At 46.0% G+C, this 14,787-nt stretch overlaps 1 pseudogene; it reads right to left on the bottom strand.

The window, feature by feature from the left end:
- Window positions 1-1,598: 1,598 nt before the first annotated feature.
- Window positions 1,599-5,986, bottom strand: LOC121002650 (annotated as a pseudogene).
- Window positions 5,987-14,787: the final 8,801 nt, after the last annotated feature.

Here is a 14,787-nt window from a genome sequence, read left to right as displayed (position 1 = left end):
TCCATTAGGTATGTTTTATACTATCAATGCAATCTTTAGAGACTTAATCTGGAAGAAGGGGATTCCTCGGATTAAATTGAGTACCCTGTGTAGATCTAAGACCCAGGGAGGACTGAGTGTCCCTGACCCCTTGGCATACTTTCTGGCGGCCCAAATGCAGCACATGAGGGGTTGGGGTGAGGAAGAACAGGTGAATAAGATAGGTACAATAGTAAAACACTTGCTTAACAGAAGGCGCCTCCTATCAGCACTAGAGGATGGTGCTTTTAAAGAGATAGGGAAGAAATACGGGGTATTGGATTTAATACATAGGGTATGGTGGAAAACCAGGAAAATGGCAGGAATTAAAGGATATACGAAGTTTACTCCAATTTGGCCGAATATCATGTATGCGGAACTCAATAAGGTTTCAAGTGTTAAGACATGGAGGAAGTTTGGCTTGGACAGGTTATGTCAACTATTCAGAGACACGTCCCTCAAAGATTTCTCTACATTACAGCAGGAGTTCAATCTGCCTAAATCTCTCTTTTATGTATACTTACAAGTGAGACATGCCATACAAGTGCAGGAGCGACAGGAGAAATTGATGCCTGCCCAGAAGCACCTGATTATAGACCTCACGGCCACTGGTGGCGGCTCGGGGGGAGTGATATCGCTGCATGGAGGCCAGTGATATTAGCCTGATGGAGGCCATGCATAAAAAAAATCTGTTACAATTGTTCGGAAAATGGGAAAAAGATATACCAGGATTGAAGGAAGATCAATGGGAAAAGGTGATGGCTGATTTTCCTGATATAGCGGTAAGTGAGGCTCATAGAGTTTCGCAATTGCTGCTGCTTCACAGGGTATATAGGACTCCAAAAATGTTATATAGAATAGGATTTCGTACTGATGATACATGTCCAAGATGTGGTGCTTCGTCGGCTGACTTAATACACTTAATGTGGAACTGTCCGCGTCTACGCAGATATTCGAGTGAGGTGGTAGATCTCATTGTGAAGGTTTATAAGATTACGATTGAATGTTCTCCTATTTCATGTATTTTGGGATATGTTGTAGAAGTGTCAGGATCCAGAGAGGTTAAGCTGGCAATTCAGCGCATTCTATATCAGGCTAGGAAAAGGATAGCGTTCCATTGGATAGCTCAGGATCCACCAGAGTTAAGTGAATTAATAACAACGACACACACCTTGGTGCAACTCGAGAGTTATGTTTATCAAAAGAGGGGAAATAACAAAAAGTTTAACAAAATATGGTATACATGGATTGAACACTTTCATCTTACTGTTTAGTACAGAGGATTGAGAATGGAAAGGGGAGTGGAAGTCATAGGCAATAATAAAGGAAAATGAGTATAATGTACTTTATAAAGCAATAAGTATGAGCTGATGTGCTTGTGGTTTGAATGTGTATTGGATTGTAATCTGCAATATGCTGTAGACCTTTTCAGGGATAGACTGCACCTGGACTTTGGGGCTGGGGAAGGGGGGGGGGTTCAGGGGGGGTTTATGTGTGTTATTACTTTTGTTCACATGTAAAAAGAAAAAATTAATCTTAAATAAAAAGATTTGATCAAAAAAAAGAAAAAAACTCTTGAGTGGGCACCATCTTTAAATTCCCAACATCCACCGTACATGTATGGAGGATGTTGGGAAGGGGTTAGAACTTCTTCTCCCCTGTATGAATTCTCTGATATTGAACAAGGGCTTATTTCTGAATAAAACAGTTTCCACATTCTGAACATGAACATGGCTGCACCACTGTGTGACTTCCCTAATGATTCTCAAATTTAGATTTTCTAGTAAAACACGTTCTGGGCATGAATATCACTTCTCCTCTGTGTGAGATTTCAGATGTGTAACAAGATTTGCTTTTCTAGTAAAACATATCCCACATTCTGGGCATGAAAATGGCTTCTCTCCTGTGTGACTTTTCTTATGTTTATAAAGAGATGCATTCTGAGTAAAACATTTCCCACATTCTGGGCATGAAAATAGCTTCTCTCCTGTGTGAATAACCTGATGAACCTTAAGAGCTGATTTATGAGCAAAACATTTTCCACAATCTGGGCAGGAAAATGGCCTCTCCCCTGTGTGAATTCTCTGATGGTTGTCAAGAATTAATTTCTTATCAAAACGTTTACCACATTCTGAACATGAATACGGCTTCTCTCCTGTGTGACTTTTCTTATGTTTATAAAGAGATGCATTCTGAGTAAAACATTTCCCACATTCTGGGCATGAAAATAGCTTCTCTCCTGTGTGAATAACCTGATGAACCTTAAGAGCTGATTTATGAGCAAAACATTTTCCACATTCTGGACATGAAAATGGCTTCTCCCCTGTGTGAATTCTCTGATGGTTGTCAAGAATTAATTTCTTATCAAAACGTTTACCACATTCTGAACATGAATATGGCTTCTCCCCTGTGTGCTGTCTTTGATGGTTCTTAAGACTTGATCTATAAGCAAAACATTTGCCACATTCTGAACATGAATATGGCTTCTCCCCTGTGTGCTGTCTTTGATGGTTCTTAAGACTTGATTTATAAGTAAAACATTTGCCACATTCTGAACATGAATATGGCTTCTCCCCCGTGTGAATTTTCTGATGCCTCTCAAGATGCGATTTCAGAGTAAAACATTTGCCACATTCAGAACATGAATACAGCTTCTCCCCTGTGTGAATATTCTGATGCCTCTTAAGATATGATTTCTCAGTAAAACATTTGCCACATTCTGAACATAAATACGGCTTCTCCCCTTTGTGAACTATCTGATGCCTCTCAAGACTTGATTTCACAGTAAAACATTTCCCACATTCTGGGCATGAAAATGGCTTCTCCCCTGTGTGAGTTCTTAAATGCACAACAAGATTTGCTATCCGACTAAAACATTTGTCACATTCTGGACATGAATATGGCCTCTCTCCTGTATGATATCTTAGATGTCTAAGAAGAGATACTTTCTTAGCAAAGCATTTCTCACATTCTGAACAATGGTATGGCTTCTCCCCTGTGTGAATTCTCTGATGGCTCTGGAGATAAAATTTCTGGCTAAAACAATCCCCACATTCTGAACATGAATATGGCTTCTCTCCTGTGTGACTTTTTTTATGTTTATAAAGAGATGCACTCTGAGTAAAACATTTCCCACATTCTGGGCATGAAAATAGCTTCTCTCCTGTGTGAATAACCTGATGAACCTTAAGAACTGATTTATGAGCAAAACATTTTCCACATTCTGGGCAGGAAAATGGCCTCTCCCCTGTGTGATTTTTTAAATGATCAGCAAGCTGAGTATTCGAAGCAAAACATTTTCCACATTCTGGACATGAAAATGGCTTCTCCCCTGTGTGAATTCTCTGATGGTTGTCAAGAATTAATTTCTTATCAAAACGTTTACCACATTCTGAACATGAATACGGCTTCTCCCCTGTGTGCTGTCTTTGATGGTTCTTAAGACTTGATTTATAAGAAAAACATTTGCCACATTCTGAACATGAATACGGCTTCTCCCCTGTGTGATGTCTTTGATGGATATCAAGATATGATTTCTGAGTAAAACATTTGCCACATTCTGAACATGAATATGGCTTCTCCCCCGTGTGAATTTTCTGATGCCTCTCAAGATATGATTTCACAGTAAAACATTTGTCACATTCTGAACATGAATATGGCTTCTCCCCTGTGTGAACTCTCTGATGCCTCTCAAGAAGTGATTTTACAGTAAAACATTTGTCACATTCTGAACATGAATAAGACTTCTTCCCTTTCTGAGCTCTTTGGGGTCCAGCACCACTTCTGTGACTTGCATTCAGCATAACAGTCTTTTTCAAAGGATCAGAAGACAGATTTTTGATTTGAAGGTCTGAGGGTACAACTGGGATAATGGCATGTTTTTCATATGTATCTGGTGCGACAACCGAATCATCTGCATCATAATATGTAGGTATAAGGTGTTCCTCTGTGATCCCGGTACAGTTTTCTGTCAAGAATAAAAGTTTTAAAAATAATTCTTAAATAATATAATCTTTAAAATGATATTGATTTTTTATAACATAAAAATTCTGATACAAATTGCAAAACTTGAAGCAAAATTCTATGATAAATTGACAAAGACAGTAGACCTCAGACCACCAGGCTCGAATGCCGAGTGGAGAATCATAAAGGGACCTGCGAGTCAGTGCTATTAGGTGGTGCCCGTGTCGTACAGGGCAGTGGAGAGGAACAGTGCGGTGATGTATGAGGAAGCCATGGCTATGGAGCCAGTGTAAGGCTGGATTACCATTCTCTATTATAATTTTCTCTTCCCTTAAAATAAAAAAAATAAATATGCATTAAAAAGCATGTGTCAGCAGGATCAACCCTATTAAACCAGACATACTGCTTCTTAGAGTTGATCAGAATGAGTGAAACAACCTCTCTTGAAATCCAGTGTCCTGTTTTTCAGAAATTATTTGATATGCTAATAAAGGTGTTCACAGGGTCGCAGTGCCAAATAAGCAATGTGAGGTGATTGTCGGAGGCGGTTCCAGGTAGGATCAATTGGGGGTTGGTTGCAGGGACCTGGGCAATGAGCGCTTCCATTGTGGAAGGATTCATCTCTGCATATATAACTGTAGGATGCCTCCCTGCTCCGCCATCCCCTCTGCAAAGCTACAGACACCAGGCCTGAAGCCCATCAGAGGCCAGCGCAGCTCAGGGCACAGACCAGGCATTTGCACCGCACTGTATCCTGACAGCTACATGGAGGTATTTCATTATTTTTTTCTTTGCAGCATGTTTGGCCACATCGGGGTGCGCATTATCATAACTGGGGGTGCTAGAATAGGGCATTTTTCCACTAGCACACATTATTTAGGGAGTGGGGCACTAAAAAGGGGTATTTTTTTGTACTGGCACACATTATAAGGGGGATTATTACTACTGGGGGACTAGAGGAACACGATTACTAGTATGGGCACAATGCTGACATTATTACTATTGGGGGCACTGATATTACTTTGGGTAGAAGTATTTCTGTAGGGGGGGGCACCCTGGCACAGTATCATCTCAGTGCAATTATTTTTGGGGAACATTATGTTTACACTATTAGTGTCAGGGACACTATTTGCTGAGTGCAGTTATTTTTTAGGGCACTGTGTGCCAATAATTTTTGAAGGGGCAATATCTGTTTCTACAGTACAGTATTGGGGAGCACAGCGGGCATAGTATCGGGGGTGGCAGGATGGGATGTTGAGAAGGTGGGAGGATGATGGAAAAGTAAGAAACAAAGATTCCCGTTTGTGAAACTCTGCAGAGATGAGAGATGCTGAAAGAAATCATCATGGCAGTCTGGGGTGAATGGAGAAGATGAGGAAAGAGAACATCTACATGAGAGAAGACCTCACTGGATGTAAGAGGTATGTGGTGCTGTATTACAGATGTCTGCTGGATTCTGCTACAATCACTGCTTATTAAACACCAGTCTTGGGCAGTGGCGCACGTCGTAGGAGTCTCAACAGCGTCCTGAAGCTAAGCGACTTCCTTATTTCTGCATGCTGCCTGCTTAATTATTCTGCATCTATCATATTTTGTATCTTTATCTGAGTACATTATATATAGGAACTACTGGTGTGTTTCCATTTTTACTTCTCATCGTCTGATTACCATCCCCATCCTGGTCCAGTCATCTACTGATGGGTTCCTATCTTCTGGCTTTCTTCTTACCTGCTAGTGCTGTGATATGTGCTTTGTATTACACAGTTTGGTCCCACTGCAAGTCCTGGGGGTATCTGAGTACTGGGGACACCAAGTACCTGGGGAAGGCGCCTGCTATAGGAGAAGTCCAGTTCTGGGTCGTTAGTTACAGACTCATCTCTACTTCATTTAGTGGTCACTACTCACCTGGGTTCTTATCTGTAGGAATTTCCTCCTTAAACTGGTTAACACCCCTCACATCCGTCTCTGTAGGAATGTCCTCCTTACACTGGTCATCACTGGTCATCACGAGTTGAGCGGACACCTGGATGTTCGGGTTCGGCTGAACTTCAGAAAAAAGTTAGAGTTCGGGACCCGAACTTGACCCCGAACCCCATTGAAGTCAATGGGGACCCGAACCTTTGAGCACTAAAATAGCTGTAAAAATGTCATGGAAAGGGGTAGAGTGCAAATGGCATCAAAATGTGGTTAAGAGCATGGCAGGTGCTCTTCAAACAAATTTGGATAGGGAAATGACTTTAAATAAAATAAAATACGTAAAAATAAAAAAATAATCTTGATCTAGGAGGACGAGGTCCATATCTAGTAGGAGGTTAAGGAGGCGGTGGATGTGGCCGTGTAGGTGGAAGTGGCGGAGGAGGAGGAGGTAGCCTACACTGCTTTTTGGTTTTAAATTTATTTTTATTTTTTTAAATTAGGGTACACCCCAAAACATTGGGAAATATAACCTGTGATAACCCCCTCCAGTCGTGCTAAACACACGTTCAGACAATACACTGGCGGCAGGGCAGGCCAGCACCTCCAAGGGGTAAAGGGCAAGCTCAGGCCATGTGCCCAATTTGGAGACCCAGAAGTTGAAGGGGGCAGACCCATCATTCAGTACGTGCTGACAAAGCTTTTCCACATTTCGACCATGCTAACCCTGCCTTCTGAGGTGCTGGCGGTGCCCCAGCTGCGTTGGCGACCTCTTCCTCCTCCTCTGCCTTGGCCTTGTGCTTCCACTGTGCCCCCGCTGTCAGGTGGGAATGCCACTAGCAGCGCGTGCGCTTGTACTCGCACATCTTACGATCACACTCCAGTGATGCATTAAGGACGGTACTTTGTCCTTGTAATGGGGATCCAGCAGCGTGGCCACCCAATAATCCGCACAAGTTAGAATGTGGGCAACTCGGCGGTCGTTGCGGAGACACTGCAGCATGCAATCGCTCATGTGTGCCAGGCTGCCCAGAGGAAACAAAAAGCTGTCCTCTATGGGAGGTGTATCGTCTGTGTCCTCTGTATCCCCCCAGCCACGCACCAGTGATGGCCATGAGCTGGTCTGGGTGTCACCCTGCTGTGAACATGGTTCCTCCTCCTCCACCTCCTCTTCCTCCACCTCCTCATACTCCAGAACTGTGCCCTGGCTGGACAATTGTGGGTGCAGGAACCCACCCTCGGAGTCACTTGGGAATGACTGGCCGGAAACCCTACGAAATGATCCCTCTTCCTCCTCCTCCTGTGCCACATCCTCTTCCATCATCGCCAGCGGCGTTTTTTCAAGGAGGCATAAAAGTGGGATTGTTACGCCGAGAACAGCGTTATCGGCACTGACCATGTTGGTGGAGTTTTTGAAACAGCGCAACAAGGAACACAGGTCTCGCATGGAGGCCCAGTCATTGGTGGTGAAGTGGTGCTGTTCCGCAGTGCGACTGACCCGTGCGTGCTGCAGCTGAAACTCCACTATGGCCTGCTGCTGCTCGCACAGTCTGGCCAGCATGTGCAAGGTGGAGTTCCACCTTGTGGGCACGTCGCATATGAGGCGGTGAGCGGGAAGGCCGAAGTTACGCTGCAGCGCTGACAGGCGAGCAGCAGCAGGGTGAGAACACTGAAAGCGCGCACAGACGGCCCGCACTTTATGCAGCAGCTCTGATATATCGGGGTAATTTTTAAGGAATCTCTGCACCACCAAATGCAGCGCATGCGCCAGGCAAGGGATGTGCGTCAAACCGGCTAGTCCCAGAGCTGCTACGAGATTTCGCCCATTATCGCACACCACCAGGCCGGGCTTGAGGCTCACTGGCACCAACCACTCATCGGTCTGTTGTTCAAGGCCCATCCACAGCTCCTGCGCGGTGTGGGGTTTGTCCCCCAAACAGATAAGTTTTAAAACTGTCTGCTGCTGTTTACCCCTGACTGTGCGGAAGTTGGTGGTGAAGGTGTTACACTGACCGGTTAAGGACCCGGTAGAGGATGAGGAAGCGGAGTAGGAGGAGGAAGCAACAGGAGGCAAATTGAAGCGCCCTGCAATCCTCGGTGGTGGAAGGACATGCAGCAAACTGCTATCCACCTAAGGCCCAGCCGCCACTGCATTTACCCAGTGTGCTGTTATGGAGATATAACGGCCCTGACTGTGCTTACTGGTCCACGTATTCATAGTCAGGTGCACCTTGCCACAGATGACGTTGCGCAGTGCACCACAGATTTTGTCCCCTACTTGGTTGTGCAGGGAAGGGATGGCTCTCCTGGAAAAGTAGTGGCGGCTGGGCACGACGTACTGTGGGACAGCCACCGCCATAAGGCCTTTAAAACTCTCCGTCTCCACCAGACGGAATGACAGCATTTCAAAGGCCAGTCCTTTAGAAATGCTGACATTCAGGGCTAGGGATCGTGGGTGGGTAGGGGGGTACTTCCTCTTCCTCTCCAGCATTTGGGAGATGGAGAGCTGAACGCTTCCGTGGGACATTGTGGAGATGCTTGGTGACCCAGGTGTTGGTGTTGCTGGCAGATCCTCTGTTTGCGGGGTGGCAGGTGGCACTGTCACTCCAGAGGTGGATGAAGAGGCCGAGACTGCAGCAGAATAGGAAGCAGGAGGAGCCAGAGACCTTTCTTGGTTTTTGAGGTGTCTTCTCCACTGCAGCTCGTGCTTTGCACTTAGATGCCTGGTCATGCAGGTTGTGCTCAGGTTGAGAACGTTTATGCCTCGCTTCAGGCTCCGATTGCACAGCGTGCAAACCACTTGTGTCTTGTAGTCAGCACATTGTCTGAAGAACTGCCATGCCAGGGAACTTCTTGGAGCTGGCTTTGGTGTGCTCGGTCCTTTGCTGCGGTGGGCAGTAGCAGGCGTACTGTCTAGAGGACGGCCGCTCCGCTTTTGCACCCTGCTCCCTCTTCTGCTGTGCTGGTGGCTCTGTGCGACTACCACCTCTTCCTCCAAACTACATAGGTCACTCGCATGACCTTGATTCCATGTGGGGTCGAGGATCTCATCGTCCTCCACCCAGTCTTCACCCCTGCCCTCCTTGTCGGTCTGCACACTTCGAAAGCCCCAGCAGTTGGCACCTGTGTTTCGTCATCATCCGTGACGTGCTGCGGTGGTCCTCCCATGTACTCATCTTGAAACATAAGTGGTTGGGCATCGGTGGACTCAATCTCTTCCCCTTCTGGGGCAGGGCTAGGTGGATGGCCCTGGGAAACCCTGCTAACAGTCATCAAAAAGCAGAAGAGACTGCTGCATGACTTGGGGCTCAGACTGCTTGGCTGATTTGCAAGGGGGTGAGGTGAAAGACTGATGGACATCGGCTGCAGGTGCCAACTGTGGTCTTTCAGCAGGAGAGTCGGTGGGAGACAATGTGAAGGAACTGGATCCACTGTCAGCAACCCAATCTACTATCGCCTGTACTTGTTCAGGCCTCACCATTCTTAGAGCCGCATTAGACCCGACCAAATACCGCTGCAGGTTCTGTCGCCTACTCGCACCTGAGGAAGGGGTTTCACTTGTGCGTGTAGCTGGCACCGATCAACCATGTCCTCTATCTGCAAAAGGAGCTCCACCAGCAGCACCACGACCGGGGCCACGTCCCTTATTTGACGCACTCCTCATATTTCTCGAATTTAGGATCTTGCCCTAAATGGGTGTTTTATTAATAGAAGAATAGAACGACAGTATGTAAAGGGTGCATCTCACAAGGCCTGAACCAGACTAGGCCTCAATTATAGATTTGTGCCCAAAATGGCTGTATTTCAAATAACTGAATATGACCCCTGCATATAAAGGGTGTATCTAACAATGACATCTGCAGCAAAGGCTGCCAAATAAAAAAAAATTGCCCAAACGGGTGTTTGTTTAATAACTGAATATGACAGCAGTATATAACCCTGCAATTTCACACGTGCTGATGCTGCAAGGCCAGAAAAATAGTGGATTTTGGCAAAAAAGTGTTTTTTTAAAAGCCCAGAAAATGATGGCTGTATTTCTAGCTTAAATTGCACACTGACTAATCTAGATGTTTGCATATTGCCAAAAAAGTGTGTTTTTTACCTAACAGAATATGAATGCTGTATATAACGTTTGAATTTCACACGTCCAGATGCAGCTAGGGATGTAAAATAGTGTAATTTGCACAAAAAGGGTGTTTTAAAAAACCCAGAAAATAATGGCTGCATTTCTAGATTACTGACTATTCCTACAAATGCACCAGATGTTGTAGATTGCCAAAAAAGGGTGATTTTTTACAACCAGATTATTAGTGCAGTTTTCAAAGATTGGATTTCAATGTCCCAAAAGCTCAGATGCAATGCTGGTGCACTGAGCTTGATAAAATGGCCACCGCCGCCGCCACCCACCTAACTAACAGACGGATAAAAGTCACTGGGCTCAGGGCAGGGTAAAAAGATTGAGCCCTGCACCCACACAACTAAATGTATGTCGATCGCTGAGTTAGATTCATGTTCTGAACCAAAGATTCTTTCCTATTCTCTCTCTGAAATCACCAGTAGCGTCCTCTCCCTACACTGATCAGAGCAGAGTGACGGGCGGCGCTACGTGACTGCAGCTTATATAGAGGCCGGGTCACATGCTGCACTGGCCAATCACAGCCATGCCAATAGTAGGCATGGCTGTAATGGCTTCTAAGGGCACAGAGTTGAACGCTTGTCGATTGGCCTTTCAAAAAGCGCCAAGAAAGCGCCGAACACCGAACCTGAACCTTTACTGAAATGTTCGGGGTCAAAAAATCCTAAAGTTTGGGTTCACTCAACCCTAGTCCCCACCGCTCATATCTGTCTCTGTAGGAATGTCCTCCTTACTCTGGTCATTACCCCTCTCATCTGCCTCTGTAGGAATGTCCTCCTCGTATCTCTCATCATCCCTCACATCTGCCTCTGTAGGAATGTCCTCCTCGTATCTCTCATCATCCCTCACATCTGTCTCTGTAGGAATGTCCTCCTCGTATCTCTCATCATCCCTCACATCTGCCTCTGTAGGAATGTCCTCCTCGTATCTCTCATCACCCCTCACATCTGCCTCTGTAGCATTAACATTCTTTATATCTTCATCCTCTTATAAATTGTGTTAAATACTGTAAAAGTCAGTGCATTGTCTAAGAAACTGCATGGAATGTTTTATATGATCATTTACCCTTTCGCTACCAGCGCCGTACATGTACGGCACTGGTAGCGCTGTGCAAGCATGACGCCGGCTCATCATGGCCGCCAAGCCTCTGCTGTTTCAAAGGGCAGGGACCTGCGGCTAATTACCGCAACCGGCAATAATGCAGTATAGCGGTAATTAAATGCTTTAGATGCCGTGATCAAGTGAGATCACGGCACCTAAATGCGCAAATACCCGGAAGCGTCCTACCGATGCCCAGTGTGGTCAATTCGGGCATCGGTACTTGCGCTGAACACCTTCAGTCTCGCTGATGAGGCTAAAAGTGTTCAGGCTGCAATTCTTATATTGGCCACCAGATGGCAGGCCAGGATAAGAAATGAGCAAAATTGCCTTTCAATGGCAATTAAAAATCCCAAATAGAACAAAATAAAAAAAACATAATTAATAATCTCATATATGAGCCACAATATTATCACAAAAAATTTTTAATATACTGTTTTAAAGTTTAAATCACCCCCCTTTCTGTATAATTAAAAAATACCTAAATAACAATAAATATAAAAATCATGGGTATCACTGCAACTGAAAACGCCGATACTATTAAAATAGAAAAAAAAACACTTCGATACAGCGAATGGCGTAACGGAAAAAAGGGTCAAAATGGCCAATTTGCATTTTTTTTCATTGCTTCTCTTACCCAAATTTTTTTTTATAAAATGTGATCAAAAAGTCTCACACACTCCAAAATGGTAACAAAAAGTACAGATTGTTCCACCAAAAATTTGCCCCTGAACAGCTCAGTAGACATAAGTATAAAAAAGTTATGGGGGTCAGAATATGGTGATGTAAAAAAAATAAAAAATTTAAACTTTTAATTTATTTTTCCACTATTTAGACATGAAAAACCTATATAAAGTGCCTTGCAAAAGTATTCCCCCCCCCCCCACCCCCGCTGACTTTTTTCGTATTTTGGTGCCTCACAACCTGGAATTAACATGGATTGTTTGAGGATTTGCATCATATAATTTACAGAACCTGCCGACAACTTTGAAGATGCTTTTTTTTTTATTGTGAAGCAAACAACAAATAGGAAAAAATAACAGAAAAAGTCCATGTGCAGAACTATTCACCCCCTACAGTCAGTACTTTGTAGAGCCCCTTTTGCCGCAATCACAGCTCCAAGTTGCTTTGGATAAGTCTCTTTGAGCAGTTGCCACATCTCACCACTGGGATTTTTGCCCATTCCTCCTTGCAGAACTGCTGACAGCTCCTTCAGGTCGGATGTTTGCGCTTGTGAACAGCGATCTTTACGTCTGACCACAGATCTTCTATTGGATTGAGATCTGGGCTGTGACTCGGCCATTCCAACACATTTACATGTTTCCCCTTAAACCCCTCGAGTGTTGCTTCAGCCGTGTGTTTGGGGTCATTGTCCGGCTGGAAGGTGAGCCTCCGTCCTGGCCTCAGATCACGCACAGAGTGGGGCAGGTTCTGCTCTAGAGCAGGCATCCTCAAACTGCGGCCCTTCAGCTGTTGCAAAACTACAACTCCCAGCATGCCCCAACAGCCGACAGGTATCAGCCTACAGAAGGGCATTGTGGGAGTTGTAGTTTTACAACAGCTGGAGGGCCGCAGTTTGAGGATGCCTGCTCTAGAATATCCCTGTATTTAGCACCACCCATCTTTCCCTCCACTCTGACCAGTTTCCCAGTCCCATCCCCCAGTATGATGCTGCCACCACCATGTCTCACTGTGGGGATGGTGTTCTTTGGGTGATGTGATGTGTTGATGCGCCTTTTCACAACCTCACAACGCGCCTCATTGTTTCTAGCTGACAGTAATGGCTTCTTCTGGCCGCTCTGCCATAAAGCCCAACTCTGTGGAGCGTACGGCTGATTGTCGTCCTCTGTACAGATCCTCCAGTCTCTGCTGTGGAACTCTGCAGCTCCTCCAGGGTCTCCTGAGGTCTCTGTGCTGCCTCTCTGATTAATGCCCTCCTTGCCCGCTCCGTGAGGTTTGGTGGGCGGCCGTCTCTTGGCAGGTTTGCAGTTGTGCCATGCAGGGTGGATTTGATTTAAAGCAAACTGATTTAAATCACTAGTCAGTAAGGCTTGATTTAAATCATAGTTTTCTACATAAAGACTAATTCTTCTGGTATAACTTATAATATGAAGATTTTTAGAATAACAACTTGTCATATTAGTTTGATTACCGTATTTTTCGCCCTATAAGACGCACCTAGGTTTTTGGGGAGGAAAATAAGAAAAAAAATATTTTTAACCAAAAGGTGTGCTTTTGGTGGGTTTGGAACTAATGGTGGTCTGTGCATGACACTGTTACGGGGGGGGGGGGGGGGGGGATCTGTGGATGACGGACACTGTTACGAGGGGGGATCTGTGGATGGCACTGTTACAGGGGGGGATCTGTGGATGGCACTGTTACAGGGGGGGGATCTGTGGATGGCACTGTTACAGGGGGGGAACTGTGGATGGCACTGTTACAGGGGGGGAACTGTGGATGGCACTGTTACAGGGGGGGATCTGTGGATGGCACTGTTACAGGGGGGGATCTGTGGATGGCACTGTTACAGGGGGGGATCTGTGGATGGCACTGTTACAGGGGGGGGATCTGTGGATGGCACTGTTACAGGGGGGGATCTGTGGATGGCACTGTTACAGGGGGGGATCTGTGGATGGCACTGTTACAGGGGGGGATCTGTGGATGGCACTGTTACAGGGGGGATCTGTGGATGGCACTGTTACAGGGGGGGATCTGTGGATGGCACTGTTACAGGGGGGATCTGTGGATGGCACTGTTACAGGGGGGGATCTGTGGATGGCACTGTTACAGGGGGGGATCTGTGGATGGCACTGTTACAGGGGGGGATCTGTGGATGGCACTGTTACAGGGGGGGGATCTGTGGATGGCACTGTTACAGGGGGGGGATCTGTGGATGGCACTGTTACAGGGGGGATCTGTGGATGGCACTGTTACAGGGGGGGATCTGTGGATGGCACTGTTACAGGGGGGATCTGTGGATGGCACTGTTACAGGGGGGATCTGTGGATGGCACTGTTACATGGGGATCTGTGGATGGCACTGTTACATGGGGATCTGTGGATGGCACTGTTACATGGGGATCTGTGGATGGCACTGTTACAGGGGGGGGATCTGTGGATGGCACTGTTACAGGGGGGATCTGTGGATGGCACTGTTACAGGGGGGGGATCTGTGGATGGCACTGTTACAGGGGGGATCTGTGGATGGCACTGTTACAGGGGGGATCTGTGGATGGCACTGTTACAGGGGGGATCTGTGGATGGCACTGTTACAGGGGGGATCTGTGGATGGCACTGTTACAGGGGGGATCTGTGGATGGCACTGTTACAGGGGGGGGATCTGTGGATGGCACTGTTACAGGGGGGATCTGTGGATGGCACTGTTACATGGGGATCTGTGGATGGCACTGTTACATGGGGATCTGTGGATGGCACTGTTACATGGGGATCTGTGGATGGCACTGTTACAGGGGGATCTGTGGATGGCACTGTTATATATGTGCCATCCACAGAGCCCCCCCCCCCACTCCTTAACAGTGCCATCGACGGATCAGCCCCCCCCCGCCCCCCTAGTATACAAATATAAAATGTCTTATTCAATTAAAAATTATTACACATGCCCCCTTACTCCTAATAGTACCTTACATCCTATTCCTAATA

The sequence above is a fragment of the Bufo bufo genome, chromosome 5 (genome assembly GCF_905171765.1).
Source record: "Bufo bufo chromosome 5, aBufBuf1.1, whole genome shotgun sequence".
Taxonomy (NCBI): domain Eukaryota; kingdom Metazoa; phylum Chordata; class Amphibia; order Anura; family Bufonidae; genus Bufo; species Bufo bufo.
This window is presented reverse-complemented; position numbering and strand designations above follow the sequence as displayed.